The sequence below is a fragment of the Dasypus novemcinctus genome (genome assembly GCF_030445035.2).
Source record: "Dasypus novemcinctus isolate mDasNov1 chromosome 12 unlocalized genomic scaffold, mDasNov1.1.hap2 SUPER_12_unloc_2, whole genome shotgun sequence".
NCBI lineage: Eukaryota > Metazoa > Chordata > Mammalia > Cingulata > Dasypodidae > Dasypus > Dasypus novemcinctus.
In genome coordinates this window covers 444,902-463,111 of record NW_026688130.1, presented here as the reverse complement: position 1 = coordinate 463,111, position 18,210 = coordinate 444,902, and the positions used below count along the sequence as shown (strand labels likewise).

The 18,210-nt window shown below is 40.7% G+C and overlaps 1 pseudogene; it reads left to right on the top strand.

Moving 5' to 3' along the window:
• The first annotated feature begins 13,994 nt into the window (after positions 1–13,994).
• LOC131277408 (thyroid receptor-interacting protein 11 pseudogene) lies at positions 13,995–15,806 on the top strand (annotated as a pseudogene).
• Positions 15,807–18,210: the final 2,404 nt, after the last annotated feature.

The following is an 18,210-nucleotide window of genomic DNA, read 5'->3' as shown; positions in this document are numbered from 1 at the left end:
AGACCACAGCAATTCATATATACAATATACAGCACTCCCACACATCCACCACAAAACCTTTTCCCTTCCACAGCGATACTCTTACACCCTATTCATATCATATTTACTTAAAGTGATGTACAGAGTCTGAGACAATAGCTTTCAAACAAGGTGACATCTGTGCTTACATTGTGGTGCTTACTTTAGGATACACTGTTTTCTAATTTTTTAGTTACCCTATGTTTTACATTATGGTTTACGTTATCAGTCTGTCGTCTCCTATATGTTATGGTGTAATATAACATGTTTTATATCCATCCTTGTGTACTCTCACAAAACTCCTCTCTTACCCCCCATTTACCTTGGTTCCACACATTTAACATCCACTTTCCCATCCACCTTGGTACCCACAATGACAGCGAACCTCCGTTTCCCGAGGAGCTACGTCTAGAGATAGTTGGAATAGTGTTCAGGGCCTAACTTGCTCAACTGCCCCAATGCCCTGGGAGCCACCCTTTCTCTTGAGAGATACAGTTCCCTCTATTTGATGGCATTAGTCCTCCCCAGGATGTGGGTCCACCCCCACTCTCACTCCTTGGGTCTCTACCCAATGGTGCCACCCACTCTGGCAAAATGAGCATTCATACATTCCTCAGGAGCCCGTCCTGCATTGGACCATCCCCTCAGAGCATTCTAAACAGGTAACCTTCTTAATTATATTTTGATATGATTTTCTCAGCATTTTACTCTCCACCAACACCTGACACTCTCCTATGTACGTATGCTACCCCTCCCTCCCCCCACTTTTGGGCAACATTACCTATCCGCCCAGCCCCAGCCCCCCGCAATCCCCCTCCCAAAGGAAACACCTTGCCCCCATTTTATCTCTTCTTTGTGTTCATACTTACCACCAGCTCGTCATAAATTCCACCCCTGCAGACGTCGGCTCACATCCTTCCTCCACCCCCCGACTTCCTGTAAGCCTATCGTTCAGTCTCTTGCTCTCTGAGGCAGCTTGCTTATATCATATCATTGAGGTCATGTAGTATTTGTCCTTCAATGCCTGGGTTGCTTCACTCAACATAAGGTTCTCAAGATTCACCCATGTTATCACGTGTGTTTGTATTGTTCTTACAGCCGAGTAGTATTCCATTGTGTGTATATACCACATTTTATTGATCCACTCATCTGCTGATGGGCATTTGGGTTGATTCCAACTTTTGGCGATAGTGAATAATGCTGCTATGAACATTGGTGTACGTATATCGGTTTGCGTCCTTGTTTTCAGTTCTGCTGGGTATATACGCAGCAGTGGTATTGCTGGGTCATATGGCAAATCTATGGCTAGTTTTTTGAGAAACCGCCATACTGTCCTCCAGAATGGTTGGATCCTTCTGCATTCCCACCAGCAGTGGATGAGTGTTCCCCTTTCTTCACATCCTCTCCAGCATTTGTATTCTTCTGTTTTTTTCATAGATGCCAATCTTATGGGTATAAGATGGTATCTCATTGTAGTTTTGATTTGCATTTCCCTGATAGCTAGAGATTTGGAGCATTTTTTCATGTGCTTTTTAGCCATTTGTATTTCTTCTTTGGAGAAGTGTCTCTTTAAATCTTTTTCCCATTTTTTAAATGGGTTGTTTATCTTTTTATTTTCAAGATATAGGAGTTCTTTATATATGCAAGTTATAAGTTTCTTATCAGATATATGGTTGCCAAATATTTTCTCCCACTGTGTGGGCTCCCTTTTTACTTTCTTGACAAACTCCTTTGAGGTGCAGAAGGCTTTAATTTTGAGGAAGTCCCATTTATCTATTAGTTCTTTTGCTGCTCGTGCTTTTGGTGTGATATTCATGAAGCCATTTCCTATTACAAGGTCCTGTAGATGTTTCCCCACACAGCTTTCCAAGATCTTTATGGTCTTGGCTCTTATATTTAGGTCTTTGATCCATCTTGAGTTGATCTTTGTATAAGGTGTGAGATGGTAATCCTCTTTCATTCTTCTACATATGGATATCCAGTTCTCCAGGCACCATTTGTTGAATAGGCCATTCTCTCCCAGTTGAGAGGGTTTGGTGGCTTTATCAAATATTATGTGGCTATATATATGATGTTCTATATCAGAGCTTTCAATTCGATTCCATTGGTCTGTGTGTCTCTCCTTATGCCAATACCATGCTGTTTTCACCACCATAGCTTTGTAGTATGTTTTGAAGTCAGGTAGCGTGATTCCTCCAATTTCATTTTTCTTTTTCAGTATGTCTTTGGCTATTCGGGGTCTCTTTGCTTTCCAAATAAATTTCATAGTTAGTTTTTCTAGTTCCTTAAAGAAGGCTGTGTTTTTATTGGGATTGCATTGAATGTGTAGATCAGTTTTGGTAGGATAGACATCTTAATAATATTCAGTCTTCCTATCCATGAACAAGGAATATTCTTCCATTTATTTAGGTCTTTGATTTCCTTGAACAGTCTTGTATAGTTCTCGGTGTATAAGTTTTTTTTACATCTTTAGTTAAATTTATTCCTAAGTATTTGATTTTTTTATTTACTATTGTGAATGGAACTTGTTTCTTGATTTCCTCCTGATCTTGCTCATTATTGGTGTACAGAAATGCTACTGATTTTTGTGCATTGATCTTATAACCTGCGACTTTACTAAACTCATTTATGAGTTCTAGAAGCTTTGTTGTAGATCTCTCAGGGTTTTCTATGTATAGGATCATGTCATCTGTAAATAATGAAATTTTGACTTCTTCCTTTCCAATTTGAATGCCTTTTATATCTGGTTCTTGCCTCAGTGCTCGAGCAAGTACGTCTAAGACAATGTTAAATAGGAGCGGAGACAATGGGCATCCTTGTCTTGTTCCTGAGTTTAGAGGGAAGGATTCTAGGATTTCTCCATTGTAAACAATGTTGGCTTTAGGTTTTTCGTATATACTCTTTATCATGTTCAAAAAATTTCCTTGTATTCCAATCTTTTGGAGTGTTTTTATCAAGAAAGGGTGCTGTATTTTCTCAAATGCTTTTTTTGAATCTATAGATATAATCATGTGATTTTTTTCCTTCGATCTATTTATATGGTATATTACATTGATTGATTTTCTTATGCTGAACCATCCTTGCATACCTGGGATGAATCCCACTTGGTCGTGGTGTATAATTCGTTTAATGTGTTGTTGAATACGATTAGCAAGTATTTTGTTAAGTATTTTTGCATCTAGGTTCATTAGAGAAATTGGTCTGTAATTTTCCTTTCTTGTGGTGTCTTTGTTTGGCTTTGGTACTAGGGTAATGTTGGCATCATAGAAGGAGTTCGGCAATGTTCTTTCTGTTTCGATTTTTTGGAAGTTTCAGCAGGATTGGTGTTAGTTCTTTCCGGAATGTTTTGTAAAATTCACCTGTGAAGCCATCTGGCCCTGGGCTCTTCTTAGTTGGGAGATTTTTAATAACTGATTCTATCTCTCTGCTTGTGATTGGTTTGTTAAGATCATCAATTTCTTCTTTCATCAATATAGGCTGCTTATGTGTTTCTAGGAATTTGTCCATTTCCTCTAAATTGTCATTTTTGTTGGAATATAGTTTTTCAAAATATCCTCTTATGATAGTCTTTATTTCTGTGGGGACAGTGGTGATATTGCCTTTCTCATTTCTTATTTTGTGTATTTGAATCATCTTCTCTCTTTTTTTCTTTGTTAGTCTCGCTAAAGGTTTGTCAATTTTGTTGATCTTCTCAAAAAACCAACTCTTGGTCTTGTTCATCTTTTCAAATGCTTTCTTATTTTTTATTTCATTTAGTTCTGCTCTTATCTTTGTTATTTCCTTCCTTCTTTTTCCTGTTGGGTTATTTGTTGTTGTTTTTCTAATTCTTTCAAATGTGCAGTTAGCTCTTCAATTTTTGCTCTTTCTTCTTTTTTGATATATGAGTTTATGGCTATAAATTTCCCTCTCAGTACTGCTTTTGCTGCATCCCATAAATTTTGGTATGTTGTGTTCTCATTATCATTTGTTTCAAGGTAGTCATTGATTCCTTTTGAGATTTCCTCTTTGACCCACTGTTTTTCTAAGAGTGTGCTGTTTAATTTCCAAATCATGGTGTGAAACCTAGGCTTCTGTCCCTTGCAAATTTCCAGCTTGACTCCACTGTGTTCAGAGATATTGTTTTGTATGATTTCAATCTTTCTGAATTCATTCAGCCTTTCTTTGTGGCCTAGCATATGATCTATCTTGGAGAATGATCCATGTGCCCTTGAGAAAAATGTATATCCTGCTGCGTTTGGGTGTAATGACCTATATATGTCTATTAGACCCAGCTCCTCTAATATACTGTTCAAATGTTTTGTTTCTTTAGTGATTCTCTTTTGAGATGCTCTGTCCAGAGTTGATAGTGGTGTATTAAAATCCCCCACTATCATTGTAGATGCATCTATTGTTTCACTTAGTTTTTCCAGCGTTTTTACGTATTTAGAGGCGCCCTTGTTAGGAGCATAAATATTTATGTTTGTTCGATCTTCTTGACAGATTTTCCCTTTCACTGAAATGTAGTATCCTTCTTTGTCTCTCACAATTGTTTCACATTTAAAGTCTATTTTGTCTGATATTAATATAGCTACTCCTGCCTTTATTTGGTTATTGTTTGCTTGTATGATTGTTTTCCAGCCATTCACTTTCAATCTCCATGCGTCTCTGGGTCTAAGATGTGTCTCTTGTAGACAGCACACGGATGGGTCATATTTCCTTATCCAATGTCCCAGTCTGAATCTTTTGATAGGCGAGTTTAATCCGTTGACATTCAGTGTTATTACTTTCAAGGAATTATTTGTGTTAGCTATATTTTGTTTGGATTTGTGTTTGTCATATTTTGTTTGCATTTTTTTTTCCCTTCTCTTTTTGTCTTTTTTTTTTTTGGTTGTTGTTGTTGTTGTTGCTCTTATACTCTCCTCCTACTTTGCCTGTCCTGTTTTTTCCTTTCTTTCTGCAGAACTCCCTTTAGAATTTCTTGAAGGGGAGGTTTCTTGTTAGTATACTCTTTCAGTTTCTGTTTGTCTGTGAATATTTTGAACTCTCCATCATGTTTGAATGCTAGTTTAGCTAGATAGAGTATTCTTGGTTGGAAATTTTTTTCCTTTAGTCCCTTGACTATTTCATACCACTGCCTTCTTGCCTCCATGGTTTCAGATGCGAAATCAGCACTTAATCTAATGGAGCTTCCCTTGTATGTGATGGTTTTCTTTTCTCTTGCTGCTTTTAGAATTTTCTCTTTGTCTTGAGCATTGGATAATTTGACAAGTATATGTCTTGGGGTGGGCTTGTTGGGGTTTATGACCAGTGGAGTGCGCTGTGCTTCTTGGATATGTACATCTGTCTCTTTCAGTAGATTTGGGAAGTTTTCAGCCATTATTTCCTGCAACACTCCTTCTGACCCCTTTCCCTTCTCTTCTCCTTCTGGAATGCATATAATACATATGTTTGAGCATTTTGCATTGCCATTCAGGTCCCTAAGTCCTAGCTGGATTTTTTCTATCTTTTTATCGACCCCTTCTACTATCTGTTTGATTTCTGATGTACTGTCTTCCACATCACTAATTCTCTGCTCTGCCTCTTCTAGTCTGCTGATATTTGCTGCAAGTGTATTTTTGATTTCTTGAACTCTGGTGTTCATTTCCATCATATCTGTTATCTTTTTGCATATGTGTGCAATTTCCCCTCCAATTGATGTCTTCATGTTGTTAACCTCTTTCATTACTTCATCAAATTTGTCGGTGACAAATGTTCTGAGATCTCTCACTGCTTGTGCTAAGTTCTGCTCCCCTTCCTGATTTCTGATTTGTTGATTGGATTCAGCCAGGTTTTCCTGATTACTGGTTTGGTTTGTAGATTTTTGTTGCTTTCTGGTCATTATTTAATCTTGACGGATTTAATCAGTTCCTTAGCTTCTTTGTCTACTCTTGGGGATGAATTAGCTGTTGTTTTTGCGTAAGTGTTATATCTTCTGTTTGTCACTTTGTTCTTTTTATTCTAATTTCTTGCTGTTGGTTAAGTTCACTTTAAAGGAAAGTATTAGTGCCAGGGAAAGGCAATTGTGTAAGCAAGGGAAAAGTGTAAAGTAGTATTGGTGATATAGGTTAACAAAACAAGAATATGAGATGTGGGAGGATGGAGGTTAGATTCATGGAAATTGTGTAGAGTTATAGCAGTAGGTAGAGTACCTATTATGAGGTAGATGATTGAATATGGGAGGAATGTGGTATGAGCTAAAAAGCTGTTGTTTTCGTGAGAGAGGAAAAAAAGAAAAGAAAGGTAATAGTTTCAAGAGTGGATAACAGACAGAAAACAAAACAAAAGTATTAGAAATTAAGACTTAGACACTTCCTTGATCAAAGAAAGGGAGGTGGGAGGTGGAATATAGGAGAGACAGTAGATGATGGCAGATATCAAGATGTAGGGGAAAGAGGATAGTGTAGGTCGCCTAAATCAGTTCACATAGAAATGAGGCAGTGGAGGATGAGAAAACCTCAGCAAATGTGAGGTGTTTCCTGGCACACCTATTGTATAACTGAGTTAAAATAAAATAAGTAGAAGATGAGGGACACGAGGGGGAGAGAAAACAGAAAAAGAAAACAAATAAAAAAATAAAAAATAAAAATTTAAAAAAAGGGGGAAGAGAAGAAAGGAAGAAAGGAAAAGGGGGTGGGCTAAGGGTGGGGAACAGGTAGGGGAAAGAAAAAAAACACAGATATACACGATCCACTATTAAAAACACCAGCTAAACAACAACCACCACAAAAAAACCCCTAACTAACTGAATATTTGGGGGATATGCTGTGAGAACAGACTAGGGGATAATGTGGTGTTAGCAATCAGGACATTTAAAAAAAAGTAAAAAATAAGACAAAATGAAAATAAAAACAAAACAAAATGAAACGATAAAAATCGCCAATGTTGAAGGCTAGGGCTTTCAAGGACCTCAGATGGACCTCAGGGCGTGATGGATTCAGGGGTGGAAAGTCTGAGATATTAAAGACTCAAGAGGTGTGATTCTCTGGGGTGTGGGCCACCAGAGTTTAGGGGATTCAGACCAGGCAACCTCCAATCTGGTCAACAGGAAGCCTAGGAGCCCCGTAGTGTAACACAGCCCTCAGGGATCCCCACAGCTGGGCGCCAGCCCTATGGGGGAAGTCAGATCTGCAAACTCTATATTATGTCTGAACCCTGCAATTCACTTACTTAGTAGGGCTCATTAATGTGAGTATATCGCCACTTCAGCTTTTGGACAGCTCCCGCCCTGGGCTTCCATAACACTGCCACTTGAGGGCGTCTTTACACCGCAGCCATTTTACTGGCACAGATCTGAAGCCTGGCCCGTGACGCTGAAAACAGATTCCAAAACCGGAATTCCCAAGCTTCGCAAAATATTCCCTAATTGGCTTCTACACGTGTCCCCCTCCCTCACCGCACCCTGAGACAACTTCCAATTATGTTCCTTTATTGCCTACAGCCTAATTCGGTTGCAGATTGGCAGCTGGGGTGTGGCGGTGGGGCTTCAGGCGGAAGTGCTATTATTTGTGTCCGCCATCAAAAATTTTCCTCTGCTTCACAACAGAACACCGTCTATCTCCCCAAATCGATCCGAAAAGGCAACCCGTCGCATCAACCCGCTAACAGCTCACCCAGGACTCGCGAACTGCCTAGCACCGCAGAGCCACCAAAAAGCTGAGCTGCTGCGCGGCACCACGGCTCCACCCACCCCCAAGAGGGAGGAACCCGTGTGCGGGTCTCACCTCCGGTCAATAGAACCCAAATTATATCTTATAGACTGATCCTCTCCGTTACCTTTCCACCAAATCGATGTCCAGACACTTCCTGCCCTGCAAAAATCCTGAAAAAGCCCCGCCTGGGAGAACCTCCAGCCGCGCCCAGCCGTTTCTTCCCAGGAGAAATTGCAAGGCAAGTTCACTCCTCTTATAATTATTTATAACCATACAGACTATAATTATATTACTTTAAGACAAATATTACCTTCACAGAACACATTCCCTTACTTAAAGTTACCACAATACCTTCTACAACTTGCCACATGCATTTAAGTTCCAAGAGTTTATGAAAATTAGCCATCCTTAGGACGAAACACAGCTTTTAGAAAAAACTTATTTTCAGTCAGCATTCCCACAAACTTTTAACCTTCTTTAATATTCATTTAAGTTTTACATCCTTCATTTTATCCTGTGAGGAAAAATAAACTATTCATTTCAATCTAGGCAAGAACTATTTTTTATGAAAAGACTTATAGTAATTTTGTTAATCAAGACTTACAATTTTTTATCATTGTAGATATCTTATTAACATTTAAACTTATGTATTAAAAATAATGAATAAATTTTTAAAAAGTAAAAAAAAGACAATTTTTTATCATTGTAGATATCTTATTAACATTTAAACTTATGTATTATATAAGCAATTATTTAATAATTTTTGGCCATTTGAATAGAACTCTTTATATTTATTAATTTATATCACCATCCGGAGGTATCAAAATGTACACTGACATTGAACAAACAGACAAACACAAAACAATTACAACACACTAACAGAAACATACAGTTTACAATTGACTCATAAATCTTACTTTCTTGGTATAGTTGCTTTTAAGTTCTCTGTTATAGCATATGTTAGATTGTACTTTTTAAAATTTCTTCTGGAATCCATGTTGCCTGTAACATGCAAGCTTGTGCTTGGAAACATTTTTATTCGTTATTAGCAATTAGTTAAGATAACTTGAGCAGCATAAATGTAGCTAAGCTCTTATTTAGGAGTTTAGACAGACCGTTAACACACATTTTTTATTACTACTCTGTAAGACTATACTGAGACTTGAAGTTCAGTAGTAAACTACTGATTTAAAACTGAAAATTCCTTTTAACACCTTGATAAAAATTTTGTACTAATTTTATTATTTTGGTTAAAGAGGCCCAATCAGAATTAGCATGGAAACAAAACACAAGGGAAGGCAATTAGGTAGGTGCAGAGGGTTGTACTGGATACACAGAAGATATTTCATTAGGACATTTCACTGAGCTTTTGATGATGAAAGGGTTAATATTCCCCATTCACCTCAATCTCCCAGTCTTGTTCCAATTTACTTTCTTTCATTTCAAATTTACTTATGGGCTTAGGAAATAATTTCATCTTTCTCAACTTTCTTCAGACTGTAAAGGATTTAAAGCTGCCGCTATCTGGTGGTGTAAGGTCCATACTGATAATGGAATGAATTCCTTTTTTTCATATGCTCTTCATAAAGCTTTCATTACACATCTCCACTGTTTCAAATTTAAAACATTAGCCACTGAGGCTGAAGCCAGCAACAATGCTTTTGTGTTAAAGCTAACAATTCTAGTAATTCATAGCTTTTTACAGGCATCCCATTAACTTTCAGTAAAGTTACTAATGCGAATATGCTTCCACACGTCCCATTTAATTACCCACTACCCTGATCACTTCATGGAAAATGTTACTTAAAAGAAGACTCGAGTCACTCTGCTTTGGATGTCACATGACCCTCAATGAGGTCTTTTCCGTGGTTCCTGATACTGATTTGGAAGACACTTCTTCAGGCCCCACGTTGGGCGCCAGATGTTGGAGACTGGGACCCAACCAGTATCGGGAATGAAAGAAAGAGAAAAGGGAGAAGGAAACAAAGAAAAAGAAAGAGTGTAAAAGAAAGAACAGGAGAACTGGGACCAGGGGATCTGCGAGTAATAACTTCTCAGAGAACTTTATTGTTTACAAGGGGCTCTCTATATACCCCAGTGTACGTGACAAAGAGCAGGAATGTGTAGCCTATGTGCCAATAAGCAGGAACACGTAGCATACATGACATCAAGCAGCAACATGTATTAACTATCAGCATTACCTATAGTCTAAGGAATTTTAAAAAATCTTATCTCAAGGTACAAAGTCTAAGTGTTCTATTCACTACAAAAGGTATGTGCTCATCTTTTCTTTCAGCCTTTAACAGCTTCATCCCATTTGCCTGGAACTCTTAATTACCACATTCCTTAGGGTGCAAGCGTAGCCATGGAGACAGCACTAGCATGGAGACAGCACGCCTCTCCTGGAGAGGCCACTGTGCCTCAGTTTCCAACAGATTTCAAACCAAAATCAGATCGTAGGTAAATGGAAGAAAATTGCTGAAAATCTGGATGTAAAACTGGTGTCATTACAGGAACGTCTGGATGAGGTGAATGCTGCCTTGGACGCAGCATTGAGACTTACAGAACAGTTAGATCTGAAGAAGGAACAAATTGAAGAACTTAAAAGAGAAAATGAGCTCCGACAGGAAGTGCTGGATGATGTACAAAAGATATTGATGAATTTAGTAAACTGCACAGAAGGAAAAGTGGACAAAGTTCTAATGAGAAACCTCTTCATTGGACATTTTCATACACCAAAAAACAAATGTCATGAGGTGTTAAGATTTTTGGGAAGCATCCTGGGTATCAAAAAGGAAGAATAGGATCTATTTTTCACTGAAGACATGGGCAGAGATACTAGGTGGGTGAATGGTTGGCTTGCAGGGGGATCAAAAAGTGTCCCCACCACACATCTGAAACTGAATCAACAGAGTGTACTTAACAGTTCTTTTTCAGAACTTTTTCTTAAATTTCTAGAAACAATCTCACACATCTGTCCCAGCACCAAAACTTTCTGTTCATGCCATGAAACCTCTAGATTCACCAGGAAAGACAAAACTAGCCATAAATGTAGCACCATGTTTTAAAGATAGAGCAGAGACCAGAACCAGAAGAGCAGATGGGAGTCCAGTGTTACCTAGGGTCTGCAGCTGTGCCTCTTATCAACCTAGCTGGACTTGGAAGTGGTGGGCCTGGGAATCTTCTTTTAAAAGCCATTTCAGATGAGTTGCCCATATATACCCCTTTGCCATGTTAACTGACAACAATGTTGGAGCTACACTGAAAGACTTTTTAAAGCAAGAGGTGATTCTCAAGCTAGAAAAAATATAGCACTTTGAAACAAGCAAACCAACCTTGAACATTAGGTGTTTATGTTTTATCACAATGTGGCCTTTTGGAAGAAGTCACGTATTTGTTTGTAGTTGTACTTTCCTTATGTTCAATAAAAACATCCTTAAAGTACTTTTAGAAATTACAGATGATATAGGAAAAGTGTTTGCTATATAATATGCTTTTTCTTCTCTGAATTGAACCCATTTAAACTAAAAACATTGATCTTTTATCATAATATATAAAAGGGAAAAAGAAAGAAATGCAAATAGCCATGTAACGGTTCTTTATTTCCTTCTCTGATTTTGTTAAGAGATGAAACCTGTGGCTAGTTACCCAGAGCTGAGCCTCAGGAGAGAGTGGACTCTGGGGGGGTAAGGCAGGGATCTCGGCAGGGACAGGCAGCCAGCTGTGCCACGGGGCAGGACCTGAGGATCACCAGTGCTGACCCTGGTGAGAAAGCATCTCTGCTGGTGCTTTCATTTGCACACTTCACAGCCTCAGCGCTGTAAGTTTTCACACTAAATAAATCTCCATTATGATTTACTTGATTTAACTTAATGTGTGAGGGAGAATTCCTGCATCTATGCATTGGGACTGGCTCCCAGTGCAGGACAAGGCGCTGATATCCAGGCTACAGGTCAGGGAATACAGATGGGGAGAGTGAGATGAGAAGGAGGGGCTCCTGACAGGGCCCAGTATTTCCTCTCCTAGGAACACCCCACATCACTTTCTTCACTCTGCTGATCGATATATGTACAGGGCCTTCATGAAGTCCAGGCAAGTGGCTGTAAGAATGTGCTTCCTGAACTGCTCCTTCCAGAATTAGCACAGGGATCCCCAAACCCATAATCCTTCCTCTCTGTCCCATGCTCCCTCCCCCGGGCCCCTTTCCAGTGACTGCACGGCCTCTGCCACCACCCTGACCACCAAGACATTGTTTACTTTGGCTCCAGGAAGACATGACTGTCTTGTGGACATCATATCTCCTGTCTCCTCATCAGTGCCTCCAGAGTCTCTCAATCCCCTTTCCCATTCCATGTGCCAGACCCTTGAAGTCCACCTATGGTCATCTCACCCATTTCCCCGAATCCAGAAAACCCATTCCGAAAGTCCAATGCTGACACACTAGGACCTGCTTAATAAATTGGGTTCATGTCTCCAGCTGTTCATCCCTCTACACCCGATCTGCTTGTGGGAAACCTATGCCTGATTCAGGAGTTTCAATTCACCCAACTTGATAGCCTCTAAGAGCTTCCTGTCTCACACAGTATACTCACATGCAAAATTACGGGACTGACATACTTAAACTATGCCATTCCTACCCTTCACACTGCACAGAATCGGCTTCTGTCATTTATTATTAATATTTTTACTGTTTGTGTAAGTAGAAATTCTAAGTGATGAGAACATTAAAATAAATCATGTGTTCTACCATGGAGTAATATCAATGACCTACAACGATGAATTAATTTGAATGTTTTGGAATTTTTGCTTGGTATTGATCTATATCTCCTCTGACCATATTTTTTTCCTCTGACCACATTTTATATGTACACACAGAGATATGGAGATAGAGAATGAGTCCCAGGGTCCTGTGTCTGTGCATGTGCTGATATACAGCCCAAGTGGTTCCTCTCCCTTGGAAAATGCTGACATCACATAAACAAGTGGAGCACAAAGTGTTCCATCAAGAGTCATGGGTACTCTTCCCAAGAAATTGAGTGCCCTTCCCAAGAAAACCTAATGAACGTGACTCTATGACAGAAACACCTAAGACCTGAGGGTCAGTAGTCATAAGGAAAGAAGGCAAAGGCAATGAGGGAGGGACTGTGAGGCCAGAACCAGGTCTGCCCTTCAGGGAGCCCAGGAGGGGGCTGGACTGAGTGGGATCAGGACCAACGAGCTGAAGCTCTTCCCAGGAGCGGGGAGTGGAGGCAGGGAAGGGCCTTACTGCCAGGTTCCTGGACTTCCTCTCTCATCTCACCTCCAGCTTCAACTTTCTGGTTCCTTTCCTGGCTTTCAAAATCATAAGTTATATTCTTAGAGAAAATGCCTATCAGATGATGGCAGAGCCTAGAGTGACACTGAGGAAGGTGGAAGACACCATGACTTTCCCTTTTGCCTTTGTTCTGTGCCCTGGGAGCCCCAGCACGGCCCCCAGTGCCTTTCCTCATCTGACTCTAAAGAGATATGAGGGAAATGACTTAGCACAGAATTATTCTGAAAACTCCAAACAGTCTACCCTTTTGTCCAAGGTTGAATATTCCCTGAGCAATTCATGGTTAAACACTAATGCATCAGAGATACTCTGTGTCCTCCAAGCTCCCAAATAGTAAATGATGGTGTAGCTTCCTCATGACCAGGAAGATGAGCTGGACCCATCTGATGCTGCGGTCGGGTTGCTATTCTGTGTCTAAGATATAAATGTTACCTTTTTTGTTTCTTTCTCTTTCCATTGACTTCAGATAAGGTTATCTAAATGTGTACAGTATATTTGACATATATAATTTCCTAGAAGAGGAGAGTGTCAAGTGGGGGCATCTTCAAACTGACCCCTTTTTGAAAAGGACATCCACAAAAAGCAGCAGCAGATTATAAACTACCTTGCAGGGGTCTTTATCCCAGCAACATTTTTCCTCCACCAATTAAGAATTTTGGAATCACAAAGCAAAATGGGCTTGAGAGATGTATGCACAAGCAAAGCATGTGCCCTTCCACAAGTGTCCCCACACTTGCTTAGAGAGCTTTGATTTGACCACCATATCCCATCTGTTCTTCTAAAGCACCAAGAGAAAAGCATCTGAGCAGAGTGCACAGCAGGGTCCAATTCTCAGAGAGTTTTCATTTGGGCAACTGGGCATTACTCTAAGAGAAACCAGAACAGTACAGATTCTGGATTCACTCACTTTTCATTGTTGTTGCATCATCATCTTGCTGCATGACTCACTTGCGTGGGCACTTCTTCACCACACAGGCACTCGGCATGAACTAAATGATCCAGAAGTTAAGGAGATAAAGGACAAACGAGATGTTTTTAAAAAGTTACGTAAGGAAAAAGACCTCTTAATCGAAGCAAAAAGTGCCAAGTAACTTTTGTTAAATGAAAATTTCACTAATAAAGTGAATGAAAATGAACTTTTAAGGCAGGCAGTAACAAACCTGAAGGAGAGAATATCAATTTTAGAAACGGACATTTCTAAACTGAAAGAGGAAAATGAAAAAATAGCAGAAACATCTAGGGTAAAAGAAACAGAACATCAAGCATTAAAAGAGGCTAATACCATGATGTCGATGATGCAGTAAGAAAGGGAGTTTGAGTGCCAGGCAATGAAGGAGAAGGCTCTTGTTTTGGAACAACTACTCAAAGGAAAGGAACAGGACAAGACTGGGGAGTTAGATCAGCTTTTAAATGCAGTGAAATCCATGCAGAAGGCAGCTGTGTTTCAACAGGAGAGAGATCAAGTCCTGTTGGCCCTGAAATAGAAACAAATGGAAAACTGTGCCCTGCAGAATGAGCTACAACATTTACATAACAAGGAATTACACTTAAACCGGGAGCTAGAGAGCCTGCATAAGCATGTTTTACAATCAGAAGACTCTTCTACTCGTGAAGCTTTGGCTGCAGAAGACAGGGAGAACAGCCTAAGAAAGAAAGTCACAGCACTGGAAGACAAGCTACTTTCATCCCCTGATGCAATGAGGGACGCAAAGTGTCAAGCCAGTTTGCAGGTAGCATCATTGCAGGTCCAACTGAATGCAGTCTCCACACAGAGGGATGAAACTGCACAACAGCTTTCCATCTCACAAGAACAAGTAAAGCAGTATGCTCTCTCCCTAGTCAACCTGCAGGGGGTACTAGACCGTTTCCAGCAAGAGGAAAAAGCTATGTATTCTGCCGAACTACCAAAGCAAAACCACCTTGTAAGGGAATGGAAGACAAAGGCAGAAAATCTGGCAGGAAAACTTTCATCACTACAGGAACGTTTGGATGAGGCGAATGCTGCATTAGACTCAGCATCGAGACTGAGAGAACAAGTAGATGGGAAGGAGGAACAAGTTAAAAATCTTAAAAAACAAAATGCATGCCAACAACAAATGCTGGATGAGGTACAAAAGAAACTGATGAATGTACTACAGAGCACAGAAGGAAAAGTGGACAAAGTCCTAATGAGAAAGCTCTTTATTAGATACTTTCAGACATCAAAAACCAAGTGTCGTGAGGTATTAAGATTAATGGGAAGCAGTCTGGGTATGAAAAAGGAGGAAACGGAAGAGTTGTTCACTGATGGCCAGGGTGCAGTTACCAGGTGGATGAGTGGGTGGCTTGGAGGAAGATCAAAGAGTGTTCCCAATACATCTCTGAAACCTAGTCGACAGCGTGTACTTCATAGTTCTTTCTCAGAACATTTTCTGAAATTTCTACAAACAGAGTCTCATCCATCTGTGCCACCACCAAAATTTCTTCTCATGATATGAATCTCCAAGATCCACCAGGAAGGAAACAACGAGCCACAAATGTGCCACCACATTTTAATTATACAGCAGCATACAGAACCAGTACAAGAGCACCTGAGAATTCATTCTTAGCTCCCTGCTCTGCAGCGGTGCCTCTAATCAGCCTTCCTAGACTCGGAACTGGTGGGCCTGAAATCTTCTTTTGAAACCCAACTCAGATGTGTTGCCCACATTTACAGCTCTGCCATGCCACCTGACAACACCGCTGCAGTTGAACTGAAAGACTCTAAAGCAACGAGCAATCAAGCCAGAAACGACTGTACCACGGTGAAACAAGCAAGCCACCCTTAACCATTATGTGTATATATGTATATATTTTATCACAATGTCACCTTTTAGAAGAAGTCAGGAGTTCATTTGTACATGTACTGTCCTTATATTTAATAAAACTATCTTTATACTTTTAGAAATTGCAGGTGTCATAGAACAAGTGTGCCATATAATTTCCCTTTTTTCCCTCTGATTCAAACCCTTTTAAACTAAATCATGTATATTTTACCATAATTGACAAAAAAGAAAGAAATGCAAATAGCCATAAAGCAGCTCTTCATTTCCTTCTCTGATTATTTTATGAGACAAGCCCTGTGACTGGTTGCCCACAGCACATCTCCAGGACACAGTAGATTCTAGAGGGGAAGGCAGGGCTCTCGGAAGAGACAGGCAGCTGGCTGTGCCATCGGGCAGGACCTGAGGATCACCAGGGGTTGACAATGTGAGAAAGCATCTCTGCTGGTGCACCAAATTGGGCAGTTCATATCCTCAGAAATGTAACTTTTATGCTACATAAATCTCTATTATGACTTACTTGGTTTAAATATAAGTCGGAGGAAGAATTCCTGAGAATTCTATGCATTGGGCCTGGCTCCCAGTGCAGGACAAGGGTGCTGACATCCGGGCTACAGGTCAGGGAGGACAGATGGAAGAGTGGGATGAGGAGGAGGGGTTACTGGCAGGGCCCTGTTTCCTCTCCGAGGAACACCCCACATCACCTTTCTCACTCTGATCGATAATACTCAGTAACTTCATGACACCCAGGCAAGTGGATGTAAGAACCTGCTTCTGAAACTGCTCCCCCCAGAATTAGCACAGGGATCCCCAAACCCATGGTCCTTCCTCTCTCGACTCTCACTCCTGGGCTCCCCTCCCCCTGGGCCCCTTCCCAGTGACTGCATGGCCACTGCCACCACCCTCTCGACTAAGACAAATTCTGTCTTGGCTCCAGGAAAACACGCCTGCCTTGTTTCTGTCATAGCCTCTCAATCCCCTTCCCCATTCCATGTGCCACCCCCTTGCAGTCCACCCAGGTCATCTCACCCAGCTTCCCCTATCCAGAAAGTCCATTCTAAAAGCCCACTGCTAACACACTAGCATCTGCTTTATAAATTGGCTTTATGACTCAACCTTTTCCTCTGTCTCCACCCCATCTACTTGTTGGAAATCTATGCTGGATTCAGGAGTTTCAGCTCACCCAACTTCAAAGCCTCTAAGACCTGCCTGTCTCACACACTGATACTCACATGCAAAATGATGGGATTGACATACAGAAACTACTCCATTCCTGTCCTTCATTGTACCAAATGGGTTTTTCTCATTAATATCATTATTATCTGTGTAAGTAGTAACTCTAAGTGATAACAATATTAAAATAAATTATGTTTTATCATGGAGTAATATCACTAATGCACAAAAGACCAACTAATCTGAATGCCTTGGAATTTCTTGTTGGTATTGATCTGTAGCTCTTCAAGCCATATTTTATATGTACACACAGAGATATGGAAATAGAGAATGGGTCCCAGGGTCCTGCGGTCTGTGCATTTGCATGGACGCAGGCCAAGTGAGTTCCTCTCTCTTGGAAAATGCTGAAATCACATACAGAAGTGAAGCACAAAGTGTTTCATCAAGAGTCATGGGTACTCAATGGGACAGTTGAAAGCTGAGTGCCCTTCCCAAGAAAACCTAATGAATGTGACTCTATGACAGAAAAACCTGAGATTGAGAGCTCAGTAGTCCTACGGAGAGAAGGCAAAGGCAGTGAGGGAGATAATATGAGGCCAGAACGAGTTCTGCCCTTCAGGGAGCCCAGGAGGGGGCTGGACTGAGTGGGATCAGGACCAACGAGCTGAAGCTCTTCCCAGGACCAGGGAGTGGAGGCAGGGAAGGGCCTTCCAGCCAGCATCCTGGGCTCCCTCTCTCATCTCACCTCCAGCTTCAAGTTTCTGGCTCCCTCCCTACTCTGAAAATCAAAAGCTATATTCTTAGAGACACGCCCATCAGATGTGGGCAGAACCTAGACTGACACTGAGGAAGGTGGAAGACATCATGACTTTCCCTTTTGCCTTTGCTATGGGCCCTGGGAGCCCCTTCTGCCTACCTGCAAGCCTCAGTTTCTGAGCCCAAGTGAATGCCACTTTTTTCTCAAACAGGCCCAAATCAATAAATTCATCCTGACCCAAATTTCTTTTCAGACATCTCAAAACTGTAGCTTCAAGAACAAAACCTTCTTTCTCCACAAAATACGTAAGGGGTTAAAAACATGCTAGTCCAGATCCCTGCCTCTTATGAACATTGAAAGAGTCATACCATGGGGTGATATTCTGGATCACTATTGCCAACACATGCTGAAGCCAGCTAGTAAGACAGGAAGTCAAGAGTCAGATCTGGAACCTGGCAAAGAGTCCAGAGGGACATCAGT